Source organism: Neoarius graeffei, chromosome 17, assembly GCF_027579695.1.
Source record: "Neoarius graeffei isolate fNeoGra1 chromosome 17, fNeoGra1.pri, whole genome shotgun sequence".
NCBI lineage: Eukaryota > Metazoa > Chordata > Actinopteri > Siluriformes > Ariidae > Neoarius > Neoarius graeffei.
The window spans coordinates 40,787,822-40,812,301 of NC_083585.1; positions in this window are offsets into that span (position 1 = coordinate 40,787,822).

Genomic DNA, 24,480 nt, shown 5'->3' on the forward strand with positions numbered 1-24,480 from the left:
AATTCTAATATTTTGAGATGTTTTTTTATGTTTTTGTACTGTATGCCATACTGATTAAAATTAAAATAGAAAAATGCTTGAAACATTTTAGTTTATGTGTAATGAGTCTATAATATATAACATTTTCACTTTCTTAAATAACTGATGGAAAATATTGAACTTTTTCACAATATCCAAATTTTTTGAGATGCACTAGTATATATAAATCAGCAACAAAACGTATCCTAAATGCAATGTTCCTAAGTTTCTGTGTGTCTCTGGACATCCAGTAATAGTAATTCACGTTCTGATCTGTTCACACATTCAGCTGATTTAAAAATAAATCAAATCAAGTTTATTTGTATAGCGCTTTTAACGATAAACATTGTCGCAAAGCAGCTTTACAGAATTTGAACGACTTAAAACATGAGCTAATTTTATCCCTAATCTATCCCCAATGAGCAAGCCTGTGGCGACGGTGGCAAGGAAAAACTCCCTCAGACGACATGAGGAAGAAACCTCGAGAGGAACCAGACTCAAAAGGGAACCCATCCTCATTTGGGCAACAACAGACAGCCTGACTATAATATTAACAGTTTTAACAGGTATAACCCTCAACTGTCCTCATAGGGCCGTCCTTCACAGGAGCGGTGTGATAAAACTCCGACCAGACACAGGGCACCAGGATGGATCAAGCAGGTCCGAGGGGCAGAAGAGGCCAGCATCTCAATCCCAGGATCAACATGTAACTCAGAGGGACAGATTGGGGGGGGGGAAGAGAGAGAGAAAGAAAACACAGGTTGTTAGGTATGCCCTAAAAATGACAAGTATTAAATCTGTGTGGTAGACTCGCAGAGACGAGAGTCTTTACATCAGGCATAACACACAACAATGGCATGTTAATATGGTAAAAAATATCATGACCTGCTCTGGCTGGATGCTTGACTGGGTGATGGGAGCACACTCCTCAGCAATGATGAGATGCAGATGGGACCCTTAGGGATGGCCAAGACAATTCAGTTACATTTCACCGGGTCTGGGACATGCGACAGAATGTCTGATGGCCGATTCCCTGCAGGCTACGATAGCCAGTCGAGGTCTCCACCATCTCCACCAAAAGATTTCCTGTTGACTCCATGTAACTCTGAGGGACAGATTTGGGGTGGGGGGGAGGGAAAGAAAACACAGGTTGTTAGGTATGCCCAATGTCACCTGAATAAGTAGGAGCAGTATACATATTGCACCGAGTACAAGCAGGGACTCCGGCAACTAACTATGACAGCATAACTAAAAGGAGAGAGCCAGAAGGTAACACAGGCATGAGGGAGCCCTGGGACATAAAGCAGCCAGCCACTACACCGTCAACAAACTCGAGTGAGCAAGCGAGTGGGGACTGACAGCATCCGTACATCCCAGTTTACCAAAACACTCTATGTCTGAGGACCCTCCAGATCTACACCTTTACCTCATAAACACCATTAACAAAAGGCTTGACTAAACAGATATGTTTTCAGCCTAGACTTAAATGCTGAGACTGTGTCTGATTCCCAAACACTACTTGGAAGGCTGTTCCATAACTGTGGGGCTTTGTAAGAAAAGGCTCTGCCCCCTGATGTAGCCTTCACTATACGAGGTACCAGCAGATAGCCTGCACCTTTTGATCTAAGTAGGCGTGGCGGGTCATAGAGGAGCAGAAGTTCACTCAGGTACTGTGGTGCGAGACCATTTAGTGCTTTAAAGGTCAATAGTAGTATTTTATAATCAATACGAAATTTGATTGGGAGCCAATGCAGTGTGGATAAGACAGGCGTGATGTGGTCATATTTTCTAGTTCTAGTAAGGACTCTTGCTGCTGCATTTTGAACTAACTGGAGCTTGTTTATGCACTTATTGGAACATCCAGACAGTGAGGCATTACAATAATCCAACCTGGAGGTAACGAAAGCATGGACTAATTTTTCTGCATCATGCAATGACATTAAATTTCTCATCTTTGCAATATTTCTGAGATGAAAGAAAGCTATCCGGGTGATGTTATCAATGTGAGTTTCGAATGAAAGACTGGGGTCAATAATCACTCCGAGGTCTTTTACTGCTGCACGTGAAGAAACAGAAAGGCCATCCAGAGTCACTGTGTAATCAGAAAACTTACTTCTAGCTGTATGTGGTCCTAGCACAAGTACTTCAGTCTTGTCAGAGTTAAGCAGAAGGAAATTAATAAGCATCCAGTGTCTAATGTCCTTAACACATTCCTCAGTTCTATTAAGCTGGTGTCTCTCATCAGGTTTTGCAGAGACATACAACTGTGTGTCATCAGCATAACAGTGGAAACTAATACAATGTTTACGAATAATATCGCCCAGAGGTAACATATATAGAGAAAAAAGCAGTGGACCCAAGACAGAACCTTGTGGAACACCAAACTTTACCTCGGTACGTCTAGAAATATCACCATTTATATCAACATACTGATAACGATCAGTGAGATAAGACCTGAGCCAGGAGAGGGCCATTCCCTTAACTCCCACAACATTTTCTAGTCTATCCAGAAGAATGGAATGATCAGTGGTATCAAATGCTGCACTAAGGTCAGGCAACACAAGTAGCAAGACACAGCCCTGATCAGACGCCAACAGTAGGTCGTTTACTACTTTAACCAGTGCTGTCTCTGTGCTATGATGAGGTCTAAATCCTGACTGATACATTTCATGGATGTTATTCCTATGTAAATATGAGCATAACTGCTGTGCCACAGCTTTTTCAAGGATCTTGGAGATAAAGGGGAGGTTTGATATTGGCCGATAATTGGACAGCTGACAGGGATCAAGGTCAGGTTTTTTAATCAGGGGTTTGATAACTGCTAGTTTAAAGGATTTGGGTACATAGCCAATCATAAGAGAAGAATTTATTATTTTTAGAAGCGGTTCAATTACTCCAGGCATTATCTGTTTGAATAGATGTGTCGGTAAGGGATCTAGTACGCAAGTTGAGGCTTTTGATGTAGAGATTAATGAAAGTAATTCAGTTTCTTTTAGGGGAGTAAAACATTCTAACTGATGATCTGATACAGTTATATTGTTAACTACAAGGCCACTTTCATTGTCTAACCTCAAATTAGTAGTTTGAATTTTTTGTCGGATATTCTCAATTTTGTCATTAAAAAAATTCATGAAGTCATTGCTACTACATACTGCAGGTGTGCATGTGTTGATAGTGGACTTATTCCTGGTTAATTTTGCTACAGTATTAAATAGGAATCTAGGATTATTTTTGTTATCTTCTATTAGGGAGGAGAAATCTGTTGATCTCGCAGCACTAAGAGCTTTTCTATACTTCAGGAAGCTCTCCTTCCAAGCTAATTTGAACACTACCAATTTTGTTTGACGCCATTTATGTTCCAATTTTCGAGTGGTCTGTTTTAATGTGCGAGTGTCATCATTATACCAGGGTGCTAATTTTTTGTCTCTGACCATTTTCCTTTTTAGAGGAGCTACATTATCTAAAGTATGGCGGAATGTTGACTCTAAGCATTCAGTTGCCTGATCAAGTTCTGCAGGGGCCGACAGTGACCCAATCAAATTTGACAGCTCTGGGAGATCATTTATAAAGCTCTGTGCAGTAGTTGACGTGAAAGTACGTTTAATACAGTAGCGTGGTGAGGTGCATATATTATTACTCAGACATATTTTGAATGAGATGAGACAATGTTCTGAGATAACTTCAGACTGTGGAAGTATGACTATATTGTCTACGTTTAATCTGAATGTTAGTATTAGATCGAGGGCGTGACCACAATTATGGGTCGGTCCTATGACATTCTGCTTAATCCCGACTGAATCTAAGATGGACACAAACGCTGTTTTTAAAGGGTCTTCTGGGTTATCGAAGTGAATATTAAAATCTCCGACAACTAAAGCTTTGTCTAAGGAAATAACCAGATCTGAGATAAAATCTGCAAATTCAGAAAGAAACTCAGAATACGGCCCCGGGGGCCTGTAAATAATAAACAATGGAATTAACTGGGTAGACTTATTTTTCGAGGCTACATACATTATATGAGTATGAAGAACTTCAAATGTATTAAATTTATAACCAGGTTTTTGTGTTACACCTAGATAATCGTTATAAATAACCGCGACGCCTCCTCCTCTGCCAGTTAGACGAGGCTGGTGTATATAACTGTATCTAAGAGGACTCGCTTCATTTAATGCTATATATTCATTTGGCTTAATCCATGTTTCTGTTAAACACAGTACATTAAACTCCTGATCAGTAATGAGTTCATTAACCATTAGCGCTTTAGATGTAAGAGATCTAATATTTAATAGCCCCACCTTTAGATCAAAGGTGCTGGCAGCAGCTGTACAGTCAGTATGATCTAATTTTATATTGATTAGGTTACTGGAACAAACTCTCTGAAAATTTCTACCTTTTTGTTGAGCTCGGGGAACAGACACAGTCTTGATGTAGTGGACCCTGAGTGACGACTCTGTGCAGCTAGCAGACAGTCGGTTTAGCCTGTTCGTCTGCTCCCTGGCCTTGGCTCTGGATTGTCAGAAATTAACTAGGCCTGTTCTGAGACTATGACCTATGCTGCAGGAAATGAGAGCAGCACCTTCCCAAGTGGGATGGATACCGTCCCGCCCTAACAGGCCAGCAGTGCCCTCAAAATTAGCCCAATTATCTATAAAGCCCACACTGTTTTTAGAGCACCACCTGGACAGCCAGCAGTTCAGCGACCATAACCTGCTGTAAGCTACATCGCCACGCCGCATTGGGATGGGGCCAAAGCATACTACAGCATCGGACATCGCCTTCGCTAATTTAAACATCTCTACAAAGTTACTCTTAGTAACCTCAGACTGACAAAGGCGTATATCATTAGCTCCTGCATGGATAACTATCTTTGAGAACCTGTGCTTGCCTAGGACCCTAAGATTACCTGCTATGTCTGGCACCCTGGCTCCCGGTATACACCTGACTAAAGCTGCTGGTGCCCCTAAAGGCTGAGCTAATTTCACGTGCCGTATGATAGAGTCCCCTATAACCAGAGCTCTTTCAGGTTTCTCAGTGGGTGCATCACTAAGGAGAGCAAACCTGTTCGACACGTGACACGGAGAGGAGTGGTGCTCCCGTGGGCGAGCCTCAGCGGTAGCTTTGGCTCTACGCTTATGCCGCCGAGCCGTCACCCATTCGCCCCGCTGTAAGGGCTCTAATGCCGGAGTTGGGGGATTACTAACTCCACCTAGGGCGTCCAGACTTTCCGTAACAGAAACTACACTGTTCTCACGCTCACTAACCTGCTCTAAAGCCTGGACACGCGCTTCTAGCACTGTAATCTTCTCTGTCAGAGAGCTAACTAATCTGCACTTATCACAAATAAAGCTAATAAAGCTATCGCTAGTGACGGAGGAAGAATGACTAAACATCCTGCACTCAGCACACTGAACAGGCTGAAGGTGTGCCATGATGAAAAGATTCACGTACCCTTAAATCAGGGGTGTCAAACCTGATCCATAAAGGGCCATGTGGCTGCAGGTTTTCATTCCAGCCATGCAGCAGCACCCTGATTTGGCTTATTCAATCAACTGACACACCCACCCTTTAATCAAGGGTGGGTGTGGCTGCAAGTATTTGACTGTGTGAAGACAGTTCAGTTGATTGAATGAGCCAAGTCAGGTGTGCTGCTGCATGGCTGGAATGAAAACCTGCAGCCACAAGGCCCTTTATGGATCAGGTTTGACACCCCTGCCTTAAATGAAGATCTGTTGATATTAAAGCAGATCAGATAAAAATATTAATGCAATATAATATTCTACATTGTGAATATGTTCACAATGTAGAATATTACATTGCATATATATATATTTGCATAAACACATCGAATGTTTGATATTATACAATGTTTGATGCTCTCACCGCTACAGCCCATTTTTGATTCCCAGTCAAGGAAGCTGAACATTGGTAGAGCAATGGTGGCAGTTAAGGCTCTATGTTAGTGATCAGAAAATCGGCTCCAGCACTGCCAAGCAGCCCTAGAGCAACGCCCTTAACCCTCTCTGCTCCAGGGACGTCATATCATGGCTGACCCTGCACTCTGACCCCAGCTTCGTAACAAGCTGGGATATGCGAAATAAAGAATTTCACTGTGCTTTAATGTATATGCGACAAATAAAGGCTCCTTCTCTTTCTTCTTTTTCTGTCTCTAGTAAAATAACTGAGACAGTCACATTGTACTATCATAGTAAACAATAAATCAGTACGCAATTGTGTCTGTACTATTTTGGCATCGTATTTAGTGCACAGTTTTAGACACAGCGCTGCATTCTTCTTGTATATGCATTACTTGCCTCTCGCAACCATTAGCTTAATTGCAGTTTAACTCAAGTTACAACATGTTCTTCCCTGAGTAATTTTTTGCATCAGTTTCTATTAGAGAGGATACAATTCTCAAATCTTAAGCTGAATTTAATCAGTGTTTGGAGTTGACTGTAAAATATATGACATGTTTTATTACCTTATCAGACAGAAGGATTGTGTTCAGTGTTGGTTTCTTCAAAATTGAATATTTCTAATTGTATTTCTTTGAACTGATGCATTTGTCTGTGTCATTGTCTTTCCCTTCAGGGTAAACATGCACCCAAGTTAATTCTTCAATTAACGTGAGCTAGATATTCAAAAGAGATTGGAGGGTCTTGACAATCGATGTCTAATTAGCTGGGGCCTTTTAGCGAATGTGCATGGGGGTTGGGTGTAAGGCTGTGCCTCTAGTGGAATCTTCTCCAGCAGATGTTATGGATGTTGTGTTCTTCCAACAGCCCTGGCTTGGAGGGAGCCATTAATCCAATGCAAATGCCAGATTGTAGATAGTCTCAGCCTCAGATGCTCCGCCCATGGGATGAAAAACACCTGATAGCTTTTGTACACTTTTCTGGCCACAACCTTCAAATTGTTCAACCTTCAGGCAATCTCATGGAGTTTCTGCACATTTGTGTGCTGGTTTTGTGTGAAGGCACAGGCTAACTGACAGGCTAAGAGGGAATGTTTGTGATTGGTTATGTGCCATGTCAGTCAAATGGCCTCTTTCTGGGAAATTAGATGGACCTTAGCCATGGTTATTGATGAAACATACAATATTCTCTCACAAATGCTAGAGATCTGTGCTGAGTTTCCCAAAAGCATCATAGCACAAAGATCATTGTTAAGTGGTAGAGCGAGCAGCACAAAGAACACTCTCTCTCCTAGTTAAGACGCACTTAGTGTTAAGAGACTTTTGGGAAACCCGCCACTGACTTCTGAGACTAGTTTGTAGCTCCCATTCTCACTTAGCTGAAACATCATTCATATCTTGTATTTTTGCTTTAAAATGAAGTGCCTGTGATTTAATTTTTTTTTTAATGGGGGACTTTTTAGTGGTAGCTAGTTAACAGTTATTCCACAAAATCAAGTCATACATGAGCTGATAGCGGACGAGGTGCGTAGCACCAAATCGGCTATAAGTCATGTACGACGAGATTGAGTGGAATAACTGTTTTATTCTATCTAAATTCATTGGATTTTGAGAAACAGAGCATTTTTATTCTTTGCAAATTCGATAAATAAAAACTTTCTACAAAACGTACAACAAAATAATTTCCGCTTAGGATATAAACAAACTGGTGAAATGACAGTAGCAATTTGTGGAAAATGCTATCATAATAATTCTTGAAAAATAAAAAAGATGCATTCATACCATAAAATACTTTAATCCCATATTTTGTTGCTTTTTTTTGTATTTTTGGGGGGTTTGTTTTCAAGTAGAGTTTTTATTTTGTCTTCGGTTGGTTCAGCAACATGCTCTGCCATTTTGTTTTTCTCCACTAATGGCATATGAGCTGATAGCCTAGTAGTAGAGTAGCCAATCAGAGCATGTGATTGCTCATATCCACTGAATGTGGATAGAATAATAATTATTAGAACCATCCATCTATTATCCATAACCGCTTATCCTGTACAGGGTTGCAGGAAAGCTGGAGCCTATCCCAGCTGGCTATGGGCGAGAGGCAGGACAAGACGCCAGATCATCACAGGGCTAACATAGAGACAAACAAGCATTCACACTCACACCTATGGTCAATTTAGAGCCACTAATTGGCCTAATGAGCATGTCTTTGGACTGTGGGGGAAAACAGAGCACTCGGAGGAAACCCATGCAGACACAGGGAGAACATGCAAACTCCACACAGAAAGATCCCCGTCGGCCACTGGACTCGAACCCAGAACCTTCTTGCTGTGAGGCGACAGTGCTAACCATTACACCACTGTGCCACCGCTATTAGAACCTCATTAATTAAAGTTAGCAATGTGTGGTTGTTAAGATATTTATTTTGACAGGTTTGGCTCTTGTTAAAAAATAACTGAAAATGACAATGCATGTTTGTGCTGCATTCATCTAGAGGTAATCAATCATAATTTCATCTCATCTCTCATCTCATTATCTGTAGCCGCTTTATCCTGTTCTACAGGGTCGCAGGCGAGCTGGAGCCTATCCCAGCTGACTACGGGCGAAAGGCGGGGTACACCCTGGACAAGTCGCCAGGTCATCACAGGGCCAATCATAATTTCTGTCAGAAAAAAAAAACATGTAAAATGCCCCCCTTAACTCCTAAGAATTCCTTCTCTGGAACTTGGGATGGTTTCTCCAACTCCGAGTTCCTCTGAGTTCTAAAAGTGATGTAAAATCAATGAGAGCTCAATCTCACTTTTTACATTGTAAATGAATTATGCTGGACATACAAGTATTTCCTTTAGATTATTCAATATATGTACATATTCACTTGATAAATCTATAACATTCACTATACAAATCACTGAGTTGATGAGGAAAATATACATCACTCAGATGAACATGGAGGCAGCAATGTTTTTTCCTACGTTGTAGCTCGAATGCATGGAGACCAAAAATAGCATGATTCCCAGGATCAACTTCTCACTTCTGAGGTCAGTCAAATGCAGCATAAGACTCAGCTTCTGAAATCTATCTTGATGTATGTGAACTAGTTTTCTGGCAGTTAGTTTCAGCCCGGAGCTGATGGAGCATCCCATATTTATTGTACACTTAGATTCTGAATCTTGAAGCATGCATCTGATTGGCTCTCAGAACGTCTGGAATATATTTTGACCAGTCTCACACTAAGAGCTTTACAAAGAAAGATAGAGTTTTATCTGAACAAGAAAAGAATATGACTGTTCTTTTGCAATGTCAGTGAAACATTTGTTGACAATAAGTTCCAGACTTCTAGCAAAAACTAAAAGATGTTAGACTTTACATTTGCGTCTGTTGTACCATGTGGACAACTAGCTATTGGGTGTGAACTGGGACTGACAAAAATTGGAAGAAAAAAAAGGTGTTCATACACTTTCCTGTAGTTTTTTGGACACTAAAATGTATTACTCTATATATTATTCTACACAGAGTATATTCAATGCTGTTACATTACGTATTTGAAATGAAAGTATTGTGGCATCTATATATTAAAGGAGAACTGAAGTCATTTTTAAACTTGCTTTATTTCTTAATTAACGTGTTATTCAGTTACGTTTTTGGTTTTAATAACCTTATATCGTGACTCGTATTGGCAACCAATTGCAATTAAATATTATACTTATTGACCTGGCGGCACGGTGGTGTAGTGGTTAGCGCTGTCGCCTCACAGCAAGAAGGTCCGAGTTCGAGCCCCGTGGCCGGCGAGGGCCTTTCTGTGTGGAGTTTGCATGTTGTCCGCATGGGTTTCCTCCGGGTGCTCCGGTTTCCCCCACAGTCCAAAGACATGCAGGTTAGGTTAACTGGTGACTCTAAATTGACCGTAGGTGTGAATGTGAGTGTGAATGGTTGTCTGTGTCTATGTGTCAGCCCTGTGATGACCTGGCGACTTGTCCAGGGTGTGCCCTGCCTTTCGCCCGTAGTCAGCTGGGATAGGCTCCAGCTTGCCTGCGACCCTGTAGAACAGGATAAAGCGGCTAGAGATAATGAGATGAGACTTATTGGCCTATTCGGTTTTTAGCCATGTTGAATGTAGTTCGTTTGGTCCACGGCAGGCGTCACTTATCTGCGCGATCTTCACGAGACTTGTGCAAGACTTCGAAACGTGAAGTGTCAGTCAGGTGTCAGTGCCGCCATTTTGAAAACTGTTTTCCAAATGAAATATTGCACAAAAACGAGTTTAAATGATGATTACTGCCTACTTTTTTCAAACTTTCCTGATTGCTATCAAAACAAACAAAACTTCTGAAAGAGGGCGCGCGCGTCTTTTGACAACGTTGGCAGATGTTGGTCACTTTGATTTCCGCTGTACGTTTTACTTCCGTCCTACGATGTCTCGCACAGGTCTCAGCGAATCTCGTTTACGGCCGTTGCTTTGACATATGGACTGCTATATTACATAGCATATTTCAAACACTCATAACTTGCTATAGCAGTGACAAAATAGCTATCAAAATGCATTCCTATATTTCATAAAATGAGATAAATAGAATTTTGATAATAAAAAATTTGCCTTCAGTTCTCCTTTAACCCTCATATACAGATATTGGATAAAAGAGAGGCTTTTACTGCTATAAACCTGGAGGACAGTGTTGATGGTTAAATGTTTTCAGTAATAAAATCCATGCAGTTGTCCAGCGATCGGCAATTGACACAATGTTGCTGGCAATCTCTGTAGTCATCTGACGTATTCAGAGTGGCCGTCCCATTTATGTGGGAATGACATTGGCAGAGAGATATTCTCTCTCTCTCTCTCTCCCCATGCTGCCATAGGCACCCAGACAGCCCTTGCGTTCTGGGAATGCTAATTCTTTTGTTTCTGCTTCTCTTTTTTTTATTCCTGTCTGGGAAGTTGAGGCCATCACAGGACATGTTAAAGGCAGAGACAGGGCGGTCAGTTGTGGACACAGCTCTGACACATCTCTCCAGCCTGACTGTGTGTGTGTGTGTGTGTGTGTGTGTGTGTACCCAAGCTGTCCTCCGCACCCGACCCCTCCCCCCTCCCCCAGCCCCCTATCACCAGCTTCTTTCTCCTCCTTCCTCATGGATGACATCATACATGTTTGTGAGTCAGTAACCATGGTGACAGCCGTGTCGCTTGGGGCAGGTCAGCAAGGAGCAGACACAGTTGACCTTTTTGACCTCTGCTGTCTGTGTCACTGGTTGTCACCTCTGACCTCTGTGCTCTCCTCTCTCTCCTCAGAGCTAGCAACAGGACAAAACAGGTTCATCATATACACATATATGTTTAGTTTTTATATCACTCTATAAAAGCAACATCATGCATTTTTCGATATTAATTCCCACCTTTAGCTTTTCTCTTATTTATTCTCATTGACGTAAGATCAGAAATAGAACAGCTGGATGGGTTTCTGTAGAAGGGCTTCTTGCGCTTTGGCTTATTGGTTCTGTGAACATGCGAATGTGGGGAGAAATGGTTGCAGAGGCCTGAAGTGTGATCTATTTAGATAGCACTGACTCTCCTTCTCTCTCTCTCTCTCTCTCGCTCTCTCTCTCTCTCTGTCTGTCTCTCTTCCCTGATAAGCATGAGTGACAGAAAGTAAATATTTGACAATGACAGTGGCTTTGGCCAAAACACTCCCTTTCTATTACTGCGGTTTGATTGTGTGGTAGATAAACCCTGACTTTTGTGTTTAAATAATAACATTGCTTTATTGTTTATTTCAACGTCAATGACAGTTACACGCTGGCAAAAAATGTGTCTTTATTTTGTCATGCAATTACGTGGAATTACTGTTTCAGGTTCTTTCCACAAAGATGATTCCATCAATTGTCCCTGCAGCTCACTTACAGTGATCGCAAACATTTTATTTTGTTCCTCTATGAACGTAATTATTTTAAGGGTGTTTAGTATTGTGCGTTCACAGACTTTTTATTAGTTATTCAGGTCTTGTTTTCTGTCTCTCTCACATTCTAGGCCCATGGCTCCCGTGTCCCATCCTCCTGCTTTCTTATCTGTTTTCTTTTCCTCCCTATTTTCCTTTCACCCCCACCCTTCTCTCTTCCTCCTCCACCTCTCTCTTCCATTCTCTCTCATTCATTCTCCTGCTCCTCTCCCTGTCCCCCTGTGGCACACTGTGTCATGTCCCTAATTTATTTATAATTAGTGCTCTTTGTCAGAATGCAGGGGGAATGTTAAAGTACATGCTGCTTCTGCCTGAGTACAAATGGCCCAGTGCGCTCTCTCTCTCTCTCTCTCTCTCTCTCTCTCTCTCTCTCTCAAAGTATATCTTCTTTTTGTACCTCAAGTGCAGCGCAGTGAAGTTTATTTCTCCCCTTCTATCTCTTCCTAATCTCTTTCACCTCTGTCTTTCTTTTTCTCTTTGTTTTTCTCTCTCTCATTCATTCAGGTCCAGCTTTCTCTCTCTCTCTTTCTCTCTCTCTCAAAATATTGCATCAATTTAAGGACACAATTGAAACTCCTCTGTCTTTCTTGCTATTGTTGTCACATTAAATATCAATCACTAAAATTGAGCATAACAGTGTAACGTTGACTTTTCAAGTAATGGCAGTGCAACTATAAGCTTAAACAACAAAAATGTAAAGCTTCAAAACGCTTTGTCTCATCTCATCTCATTATCTCTAGCCGCTTTATCCTGTTCTACAGGGTCGCAGGCAAGCTGGAGCCTATCCCAGCTGACTACGGGCGAAAGGCGGGGTACACCCTGGACAAGTCGCCAGGTCATCGCAGGGCTGACACATAGACACAGACAACCATTCACACTCACATTCACACCTACGGTCAATTTAGAGTCGCCAGTTAACCTAACCTGCATGTCTTTGGACTGTGGGGGAAACCGGAGCACCCAGAGGAAACCCACGCGGACAACATGCAAACTCTGCACAGAAAGGCCCTCGCCGGCCACGGGGCTCAAACCCGGACCTTTTTGCTGTGAGACGACAGCGCTAACCACTACACCACCGTGCCACCCAAAACGCTTTGTATAAAGCATAAACGTTGGAAACCCATTACCTCATATATGAGTGTTCAAGGACAAAAACCTTTCATGAGTTACTCACTGATAAGTCATACCCCTTTCACTTTAACTTACTATGATGTTAACTGTGGTGAAATTCCATTCAATGTCATGACAAGTTTTAAAGCAGTGTTCATCACCACTGAGCTAAAACACACACGATCAATTGTACTTTGGATTTGTAACTATTAAAAAAAGTCAAATTTAGAAGTAAATATTGCCTGATTTTGGAAGTAGGGCATAACTACATTGTGTGTGTAAACCATATGTGCAAGAATGATACTAAAAGTGTGAGGGAACATTACAGAAAGGATGTGTTATTAAAAAAACAGCACGTACTAGACCTTAATAAGAATAATAAGGTGAAACAACAAAGGTGTATTTCATGGACAGTAGTCGATGTTGAGTTCAACTCAGCTTTAAGCATTTTAAAACTATGGTGAGAACCCTGTAAGAAAGAACAGATTTGTTGACATTTCTGGGAATACTTTAGTTAACAGCAGACAAATTGCATGTAGACAAAATTGTCCAGTTTCTGCCATGACACTTAGAAAAGTGGCCATAGAAAATTTGTCTTAAGAGCCGTGTATGTTGTCCTACATAAAACCTACGCCCTTTATGACAACTGAGATAAACATCCCTAAAGGCTTATTCCAGCAGGTTTCAGCTGTCATAGACTGTGTTCGTCAATTCTGATGTCAAGTTGATATTACACCTGAGTCAAATAACAGATGTTTAACACAACTGGCATAAGGTTATGTTACGTGCATGTTTGTAGTGTTTAGTTTCAAAGCATTATCAGTAATACTTTACTACAGGGTAGTGTTCATAAGGCTATATGAGTCCTACATAAGCCCTTCATGGCTTATATAAACCTACATAGATACCTATAAAGGCTGAATCCAATGAGAATCAGCTATGAAGACTGCTGCTGTCAGTTTATTCTAATCCTTATCCTCATCCAGTAGGGTTAGAAGCTATGTCCCTGATATCCTAGCAGCAATGAACTAAATACACTGACTTGCTCTACTTTGGACTTGAACTCTTCGTGTCTTATAAGCTACAGGTTGTAAGAAGATCTGTGCTGTAAGACTCCATAGGATCCATAAGTAAGATTCAAAGCATGTATGATGTGCATCCAATTACCAGTCATTGGCTTGACTAACTGAAATCATCTCTTTGCCCTTGGAGTGAGGAATCACCTGGGTCTTTGCTCTGCTCTCCTTGTGATCTCTCTATTCACTCTTGTATGCTGCATCCCCCTGCCTACCCCTCTCTTCCTCTACTCCTTCACCATCGATCCCTTCATCCCTCGCTCCCGCTCTCCACTGCCCACGGCAATGCCGTCCTGCAAGCTTTGATCACAGGGCCAGGGAGGAAATAGGAAGTGGGTCAGAAAGTTGGGCTGGAGACTGCAGGAGAACAAGGCTGGCATATCGAGTAGGTGAACAGAGAGAAGGATGGAGGGAGGGATGAAAGGGAGGGAGGAGAGAGGAAAGAATGAAGGAGGGACAGGAGACACCAGTCGTCAGAGAACATAACATGACACAAATAATAAAGCAACAGGAGCTCATGCAAAAATGTGATGCATGTTTTGTTTTTCCCCCCCAAGATAGCAAAAGCAGGCTCACACCATAATGGCTGACAAATCAATACGGATTTGATAGATGTGCCTCTTATTTTAGCAGTGATGATCTTGCATGTCATTTATCTGGACTGATTCCTACAGCTGTCTGCATGCATTGCTCATCTCATTGAATTGCACATGTTATTAGTATTTAAAGCAGCTCATTAATATTCAGAGCTTGTGAAGCATCCTGATGTCATCAGTTCACCTGGGACCAGGTTTGTATGGAGGCAGTCATGGAGCAGCCTGGTCAGGGAACGGTGAAGGGGGCATTTGCATGGGAACATGGGGTTTATGCTTGAGGTGAGAGGGGGATGAAGGGATCGAGATTAAGGAGTTCTGGGTCCAAGGTAATTGGACCAATGGGAGGTGATCCAGGTATTATCATGTAATATGAACACACATTTATATGTACATTCACACATACACATGCACAGTTGGACACAAAATCACACAACACATACTCTGGCATGTTCACTATAAGAAGAGAGTAAATTATGGTGGTAATTACTTTTTGTGCTGACAAAGCTGGTGAAGGGTACGAGATATGGCGCAGGACAGCAATGGGTCAGTGCTGAATAGAGAATGAGAGAGTGTGAACAGGGGAAGGGTCTAAATTATTCCAAATAAAAAGAATCACAGGAAGAATTAAGAAAAGTACTGGTTTTAGATTGTCTCATTTTGGCTGCTTGGATGTTTTTGCATGCTGTGGTCCGCAATAAAGTTGGTGACTTATTTTCTTTTAAATCTTCACTTTTTATTTCCAGGATAAGCTGATTAAAAAGTGTTTTCATTCCATTACTTTACAGGCATTTAGCAGACACACTTATTCAGAGCGATGTACAGTGTACGCAGAGCAGCCTGGGGGTTAGGTAGTCTGGCTAACGCGACAAAGCTCTACGAGCTATTGGTCTGGCCAGGATATTAAGCCCAACCGTTTCCCAGAGCCCGTGGTTGACCCGCCTCCCTGAAATGCCTCAGTTTGCTACTGGTCGAAGCCAGAAAAGGCTGTGACGAAGCTTAAACCAATCACATCACTCTTTCCTCTGACGTATGCGACGCGACGGGGCTAACTGGTAGATTAAACTCTTACCGAAGCCGGTCGGGAGCAAGGCGAAAACGTCCTTCCTTTCAATAAATACCTCCAGGGCTGCTCTTTGCTCCGTTTTCAATGAGAACTTCCCGTTGAATGCTTTCAATACAGCATCTATGCGTAATAGATGCGGAAGCGTGAATGAAGCGCTTCCGGCATAGATTCTGTAAACAATCTATAGCTTCCGGTCGCAGTTCTACTACGTCAGTGCCTTGAACACGCCTCTACCCAGGGCCGTTGGAGATGCTCAAAGTTGATTGGTTCCCGATTTTTCGGGAGCTTGGAAGAGCTGTAGATAGCTTGCCTGGCCAGACTAAGCTCGCAACAGGCCCTCGTGTTGCATCACGCTTAGGATGGGCGGGCTCAGGCTAGGGGTTAGGTGCTTTGCTTAATGACACTTCAGCCACTCCTGCTGGTCCAGGGAATCAAACCAGTGACCTTTTGGTCCTAAAGCTGCATCTCTAACCTTTAGGCCATGGCTTCCACTATAATTCTAAGAACATTATTTCAATGAAAACAACAGATGAATTTGGGAAAAAAAAGCAGATAGGGTGTTTGTAAGGAAAAAGTTTAAATACTAATCCTACCCCTAATCCTAACATTAACCTTCTAAAAATCAAGTAATGTAATGAGTTTTCAACAATGGAACATTCATTCATTCATTCATTCATTCATTTTCTAGACTACTTATCCATCACAGTCACAAGTGAGCTGGAGCCAATCCCAGCTGACATTGGGCAAGAATCGTGGTACACCTGGGGCAGGTCACCAGTCTATCGTGGGCCTACCACGGAGAGACAGCCAGCCAGAATGGGACATATTCTGTTTAATTTTCGCATACTGTATTCTTCAGTTGTATGCACAGATCTTTCATACATCAAAAAGTACAAAAATTTTCATTTGCCCTTTGTGACAATGCCCATTGTCCCAAAGCAGCTTTTTGCAAAAATTCAGATGTAGGTTTAAATCCCTAATGAACAAGCCAGAGGTGGCAATGGCACTGAAAATCTCCCTAAGAAGGAACCTAAAGTGGACTCAAAAAGGAAGCCACCATATAGTTATTATAAATGATTACAGTATACAGGTGTAGAAGAGCAAAGGCAAACATTACTGTTGAAAAGATGTTCATTATGAGTATATTGTGAAAAAGATTATCCAGGATAGGCACAGGGCAGTCTTTATGATTACAGCAGTAGTTCATAAGTTCAAATCTACAGCATCCAGGTTTGATCTACTGAAGCAAGTTTGAGGCCAAATATTAGAGCAGTTTACATCAGTCACAGAAGACATTCAATTCAACGACACTCAAGAATACCTTTTCACTTCAGTCCAGTGCATAAAAAAATGTGTGCATGGCATACATTTTCAGCTGAATTACCCAAAACATTTGAATCTGGCTGATGCCAACTGAGCTCAGCTGCTTCAATACTGGCTCATTAAAGTCTTGTTTGCATATATATACATCAACAATATAGATGTGATAAGATATTGATAGATTGTTTCCATCCATCCATCTATTATCTGTAGCCGCTTATCCTGTTCTACAGGGTCGCAGGCAAGCTGGAGCCTATCCCAGCTGACTATGGGCGAGAGGCGGGGTACACCCTGGACAAGTCACCAGGTTATCACAGGGCTGACATGATAGATTGTTTGGGTTATTATAAAATTTGTTGGTGTGAGTTGCGCACAATAAAAAAAAAAAAAAGCCTTTTCTGGGTTCTTTGGATATTTCAGAATTCTTAGCTTCCTAAGTGGCTTTATTAGAGCACTGCCTAATGAGGAAGCATTAAACTGTGTGGTTCTAATTAGAAGCTTAGATCCCTCATAAATGACAAGCTTTAAAGTCAAACAAAACCCAAAAATAAATGCAGTTTGCAAGTGCCCTTATGTGACCCAACGCACGTGTAAATTAAAAATAAAACTTTATAACAACAAATTATCCATTTTAAAAGTTATGATATTGCTGAAAATAGGCTTAACCTGGCCACATTTACGCTGAAACTGGATATCTGTTTGTGACGTAACCAGTTCACTAGGACACTGTTTCCCTTAGTAACACAGAGCCATCAAATAAAGGCTTTTAATTCTAAAAAAAAAATCCCTGGGCACCACTGTGCTCTCTCTCTCTCTCTCTCTCTCTGTGTGATTGTGGGTGCGTGTTCACAGCTTCAGATGGGTTAAATGCAGAGAAAGAACTTCACTGTGTTGAAATGTATATGTGACAAATAAAGGCTTTCAATTCTAAAAATCTAATCAGAAATTTTCTGAAACCATGTGATTTTTACTGGCAACAAAAGCTGAATAAAAAAAAGAAGAAAAACCCAAATCAACAGACTTCACTTTTATGAAGTTTAAATCTCACTCTGCTTGATAACGCATATGCAGTACTAGTAAACAATCCTTATTGTCATAGCAACACGATTCTTGCCATCTAAAAAGATTGTTTTTATTAACTGAGAAAAGCAAACAAAAGCATGTCACATAAAAATACAAGGAAAGTTTTCATTAAAAAAACAACAACAACCCCACCCCCAAAAAACAAACCACACACACACACACACACACACACACACACACACACACAAAAAAAAAAAAAAAAAAAAAACCACTGGGTAGCTGACGATGGAGCATTTATAGGCAGCAAAAGGCTCAACAACGCTGGGTATGGGTCTGCTCAGTGTGTGTGTGTGTGTGTGTTCACTGCTTCAATGATTGGGCTTATTTTTACACCCAAATGTTTGACAATTGGGTATCTTCAGGGTTGTTTACAACAATTTAGAAATTTTATATATATATATATATCCACTAGATTTCAGCCTCGGTAAGTCATATGGTGTGTAAGTGACATCCCAATCTCAGATCCTTTTGTGTAATTTGTACTCAGAGCACAAGATTTGAACCTCGAAGAGAGTGAGATGTCAGTGCTTATGGACATTGTTTTTCTTTTAAAATAAAATCTGTCCACAGTACACAGGTACAAATATGAACAGGTGAACACTCAAACATATCTTGTATGGATATTATCTGTCACTATAGAGGAGTTTACTTTTTGCGGTTTGTTTGGTTTTAAGTGTTCAATCTTGAACCTTTTTTGTAAAAGTGTCTCACTTTAAGAGGACTACTTTGAATAAATATCTTTCAAGAATCTATGTTGGCATGCGTTTTATAGTTGTGCCTTTGAAAAATACTGCAACAGTGAATTAAATTAAAGACAAAAGAACAGATACACTCTATATGTAAAAACTGCTGATTATTGCTTTTTTATTTCTTGGCATATATCATTCATTTCTTCGTCTATCAGGAACTGCTTTATCCTTGTCAGTGTCGCAGTGGAACTGGAGCCAATTGTAAAAATACTAGGGACAAGGCAGGAATACACACTGGATGCCAGTCCATCACTGGGTCACACACACACTCACTCACATCTATCCACACAGTCACACTACGGGCAATTTATAATGACCAGGCCACCTGTTTTGGGGAGATGGGAAGAAACAAGTTCATATCAGCATCTATTCATCCTTAGGTTTTAAAGCAAATTCACTTCCATCCATGAATTTAAAGGAGATATGTAGAACCTTTATTTTTAAATACATTTCTGAGTGGATAGTATCTCCATCCTTGACTCTTGTATGCTGTATAACTGGGAATAAAAATATATATATTTTTTGAGAGTTAAAATCGACTGCAAAGTTGGCATTCGAGCTGCCTCGCTGAGTCAGCCAGCCCTGAGTGTGTGACATCACAGCGGTAACCGGTTTTAAGGCCGAGGCCTTTGACAGCTATAGACCAAAGCCAGAGTCGGCAGGCGAGAGTGGTTGCAATGGCCTCTTCGTTCGGATTTATTGGAGATTCTTCGGATTCCTCAAATAGTAATACATCTGATTGTGATAGTCCCGAAATTGCAGTGTGTCTACATGCTACTGCTATACACGTAGAACCGTATCAGTCCGAACCATTGGAAAGTGAATCCCATAGTAGCATGTCGGCCACGGAGGCCCCCACCTTATGAAATAAAGCCAGAGAACAAAGCCGTCTAGAGAATTGGATGGAATTGAACTGACAGTCTCATATGACTCTCATTAAAACAGGATGGGTGTCATAACTTATGCAACACACATGTACATGTATGCATTTTCACTGATAAAACATAAAAGGCTAATTAAATAATCAGATGAAATGAGTCAATCACATTCTGAAGCAAATTAAATAATCTTATACCAATAACTTAAATACACAATACAAGTTACATGTATTAATCTAAATGCAGAGTTGTTGTTGTTGTTGTTGTTGTTATGTAACCAAATGAGTCGGAGCTTACCCGTTTGTGTTCTCGCTTCTTGAAGGCCAATCTTGTGGCCGATTGTTTTGAAACAATCTGACTTTCAGTTCTTCATTCAGTCCTTTGTTCATTCGCTTCTTCCACGTAAGGGCAAGATATTGCTGCTGAGGCAAGCATATCTATCAGAAAGATCTGATGACTGGTCCACTCGTTCTCCATTTTCTCCATACTGAGTACTCCATCATTACTGCATGGCTCACACTCCGGGAGAACTGATGCAACTGAACTTACTTTCCTTTTCTTGTAGTTTTCTTTTCCTTTAATTGTTGGTACTGCACGCTCTTTCAACATGGGCTTATAGCCAACGTTCCTCAACAGATCAGAGGTTTCATACGAGTCCTCAGTAAAATGTGCAGAGCAGAGGAGAGACCACTTTGTAGGTGCCCAATCCATGAATTTCTCGCAAAATGCGTCCAAATCTTTGCAGTTTGAACATTCTTGGGCCATGAATGCAACATAAATCCACCTTCTGTCATGTTGCTGCACCCGTCAGCAACACATCTACGTGGCATGGAGATAAATTAGCTCAAAATGGAAGATCAAAGTTGCACTTAGCTCTGTGTTTAGTATAGCAAAAATGGCGATGAGACCGATAGCCTTACCACGGTGATGTCACAGATGTCAAGGTCATTCACTCAGACCACTACCTATATGAATCATTTTAATCATAAAAATGACTATATTAGATTTATTGTTAACACTTAAAACTATTCCTGTGCCATTCTTGAAGTCTCAAGGAATTTATAAACAAAAAGTGAGGCCATGAGGAGGAGGCGTCACGGTTATTTATAATGATTATCTAGGTGTAACGCAAAAACCTGGTTATAAATTTAATACATTTGAAGTTCTTCATACTCATATAATGTATGTAGCCTTGAAAAATAAGTCTACCCAGTTAATTCCGTTACTTATTATTTACAGGCCCCCGGGGCCATATTCTGAGTTTCTTTCTGAATTTGCAGATTTTATCTCAGATCTGGTTATTTCCATAGACAAAGCTTTAGTTGTCAGAGATTTTAACATTCACTTTGATAACCCAGAAGACCCTTTGAAAACAGCATTTGTGCCCATTTTAGATTCAGTAGGAATTAATCAGAATGTCATAGGACCGACCCATAATGGTGGTCACATCCTCGATCTAATACTAACATTCGGGTTAAACATAGAAAATATAGTCACACTTCCACAGTCTCAAGTTATCTCAGATCATTATCTCATCTCATTCAAAATATGTCTGAGTAATAATATATGCACCTCAACACACTACTGTATTAAACGTACATTCACGTCAACTACTGCACAGAGCTTTATAAATGATCTCCCAGAGTTATCAACTTTGATTGGGTCACTGTCAGCCCCTGCAGAACTTGATCAGGCAACTGAATGCTTAGAGTCAACGTTCTGCTATACTTTAGATAATGTAGCTCCTCTTAAAAGGAAAATGGTCAGAGACAAAAAATTAGCACCCTGGTATAATGATGACACTCGCACTTTAAAACAGACCACTCGAAAACTGGAATGTAAATGGCATCAAACAAAATTGGTAGTGTTCAAATTAGCGTGGAAGGAGAGTTTCTTGAAGTATAGAAAAGCTCTTAGTGCTGCTAGATCAACATATCTCTCCTCCCTAATAGAAGATAACAAAAATAATCCTAGATTCCTATTTAATACTGTAGCAAAATTAACCAGGAGTAAGTCCACTATAGACACATGCATACCTGGAGTATGTAGTAGCAACGACTTCATTAATTTTTTAATGACAAAATTGAGAATATCCGACAAAAAATTCAAACTACTAATTTAAGGTCAGACAATGTAAGTGACCCTGTAGTTAACAATATAACTGTATCAGATCATCAATTAGAATGTTTTACTCCCCTTAGAGAAATTGAATTACTTTAATTAATCTCTGCATCAAAAGCCTCAACTTGTGTACTAGATCCCTTACCTACACATCTATTCAAACAGATAATACCTGAAGTAATTGAACCTCTTCTAAAAATAATAAATTCTTCTCTTATGATTGGCTATGTACCCAAATCCTTTAAACTAGCAGTTATCAAACCCCTGATTAAAAAACCTGACCTTGATCCCTGTCAGCTGTCCAATTATCGGCCAATATCAAACCTTCCCTTTATCTCCAAGATCCTTGAAAAAGCTGTGGCACAGCAGTTATGCTCATATTTACATAGGAATAACATCCATGAAATGTATCAGTCAGGATTTAGACCTCATCATAGCACAGACACAGCTCTGGTTAAAGTAGTAAATGACCTACTGTTGGCGTCTGATCAGGGCTGTGTCTCGCTGCTTGTGTTGCTTGACCTTAGTGCAGCATTTGATACCACTGATCATTCCATTCTTCTGGATAGACTAGAAAATGTTGTGGGAGTTAAGGGAATGGCCCTCTCCTGGCTCAGCTCTTATTTAACTGATCGCTATGTATGTTGATGTAAATGGTGATTTTTCTAGACATACTGAGGTAAAGTTTGGTGTTCTACAAGGTTCTGTCTTGGGTCCACTGCTTTTTTCTTTATATGTTACCTCTGGGTGATATTATTCGTAAACATTGTATTAGTTTCCACTGTTATGCTGATGGCACACAGTTGTGTTTCTGCAAAACCTGATAAGAGACACCAGCTTAATAGAATTGAGGAATGTGTTAAGGACATTAGACACTGGATGCTTATTAATTTCCTTCTGAGTAACTCTGACAAGACTGAAGTACTTGTACTAGGACCACATGCAGCTAGAAGTAAGTTTTCTGATTACACAGTGACTCTGGATAGCCTTTCTGTTTCTTCACGTGCAGCAGTAAAAGACCTCGGAGTGATTATTGACCCCAGTCTTTCATTCGAAACTCACATTGATAACATTACCCAGATAGCTTTCTTTCATCTCAGAAATATTGCTAAGATAAAAAATTTAATGTCACTACATGATGCAGAAAAACTAGTTCATGCTTTCGTTACCTCCAGGTTGGATTATTGTAATGCCTTACTGTCTGGATGTTCCAATAAGTGCATAAACAAGCTCCAGTTAGTTCAAAATGCAGCAGCAAGAGTCCTTACTAGAACTAGAAAATATGACCACATCACGCCTGTCTTATCCACACTGCATTGGCTCCCAATCAAATTTCGTATTGATTATAAAATACTACTATTGACCTTTAAAGCACTGAATGGTCTCACACCACAGTACCTGAGTGAAATTCTGGTCCTCTATGACCTGCCACGCCTACTTAGATCAAAAGGTGCAGGCTATTTGTTGGTACCTCGTATAGTGAAGGCTACATCAGGGGGCAGAGCCTTTTCTTACAAACCCCCACAGTTATGGAACAGCCTTCCAAGTAGTGTTTGGGAATCAGACACAGTCTCAGCGTTTAAGTCTCGGCTGAAAACATATCTGTTTAGTCAAGACTTTTATTAATGGTGTTGATGAGGTAAAGGTGTAGATCTGGAGGGTCGTCAGACATAGTGTGTTTTGGTAAACTGGGATGTATGGATGCTGTCAGTCCCCACTCGCTTGCTCACTCGAGTTTGTTGACGGTGTAGTGGCTGCTGCTTTATGTCCCAGGGTTCCCTCATGCCTGTGTTACCTTCTGGCTCTCCCCTTTTAGTTATGCTGTCATAGTTAGTTGCCGGAGTCCCTGCTTGTACTCAGTGCAATATGTATACTATTCCTACTTATTCAGGTGACATTGGGCATACCTAACAACCTGTGTTTTCTCCCCCCCCCCCCCCCAAAAAAAAAATCCTGGTGCCCTATGTCTAGTTGGAGTCTCATCGCATCGCTCCTGTAGAGGACAGCCCCATGTGAACAGTTGAAAGTCACACCTGGAAGATGCTCTGGACACTTACAGTAATGCTTTTATGGCTGAGGACTACGGTTGACTTGCTAACTTTGGGACTATGGTTGTTGTGAATGGTTTTGCACTCAGGTTTCCATCAATGAAGAGTTTATGACATCAATGAAACTGACTTCATGTTAAAACTGTTAATGTTATAGTCATGTTGTCTGTTGTTGCCCAAATGATGTTGGGTTCCCTTTTGAGTCTGGTTCCTCTCAAGGTTTCTTCCTCATGTTGTCTGAGAGAGTTTTTCCTTGCCACCGTCACCACAGGCTTGTTCATTGGGGATAGATTAGGGATAAAATTAGCTTGTTTTAAGTCATTCAAATTCTGTAAAGCTGCTTTGTGACAATGTTTATTGTTAAAAGCGCTATACAAATAAACTTGACTTGACTTGGCCATGGTTCTTTGAACTGACTTTGTGAAATTCCTGCCTGTTGCACTGTAGATTCTGATGATTACACCATAGTTCCTACACAAGTACATTGTTTAGTACATTGTTGTATGTCAAGTATTAAAAATGTGTTGTGTTGTATTAAAGATTGTGCTGCTGCTGTGTCTCACAGGTA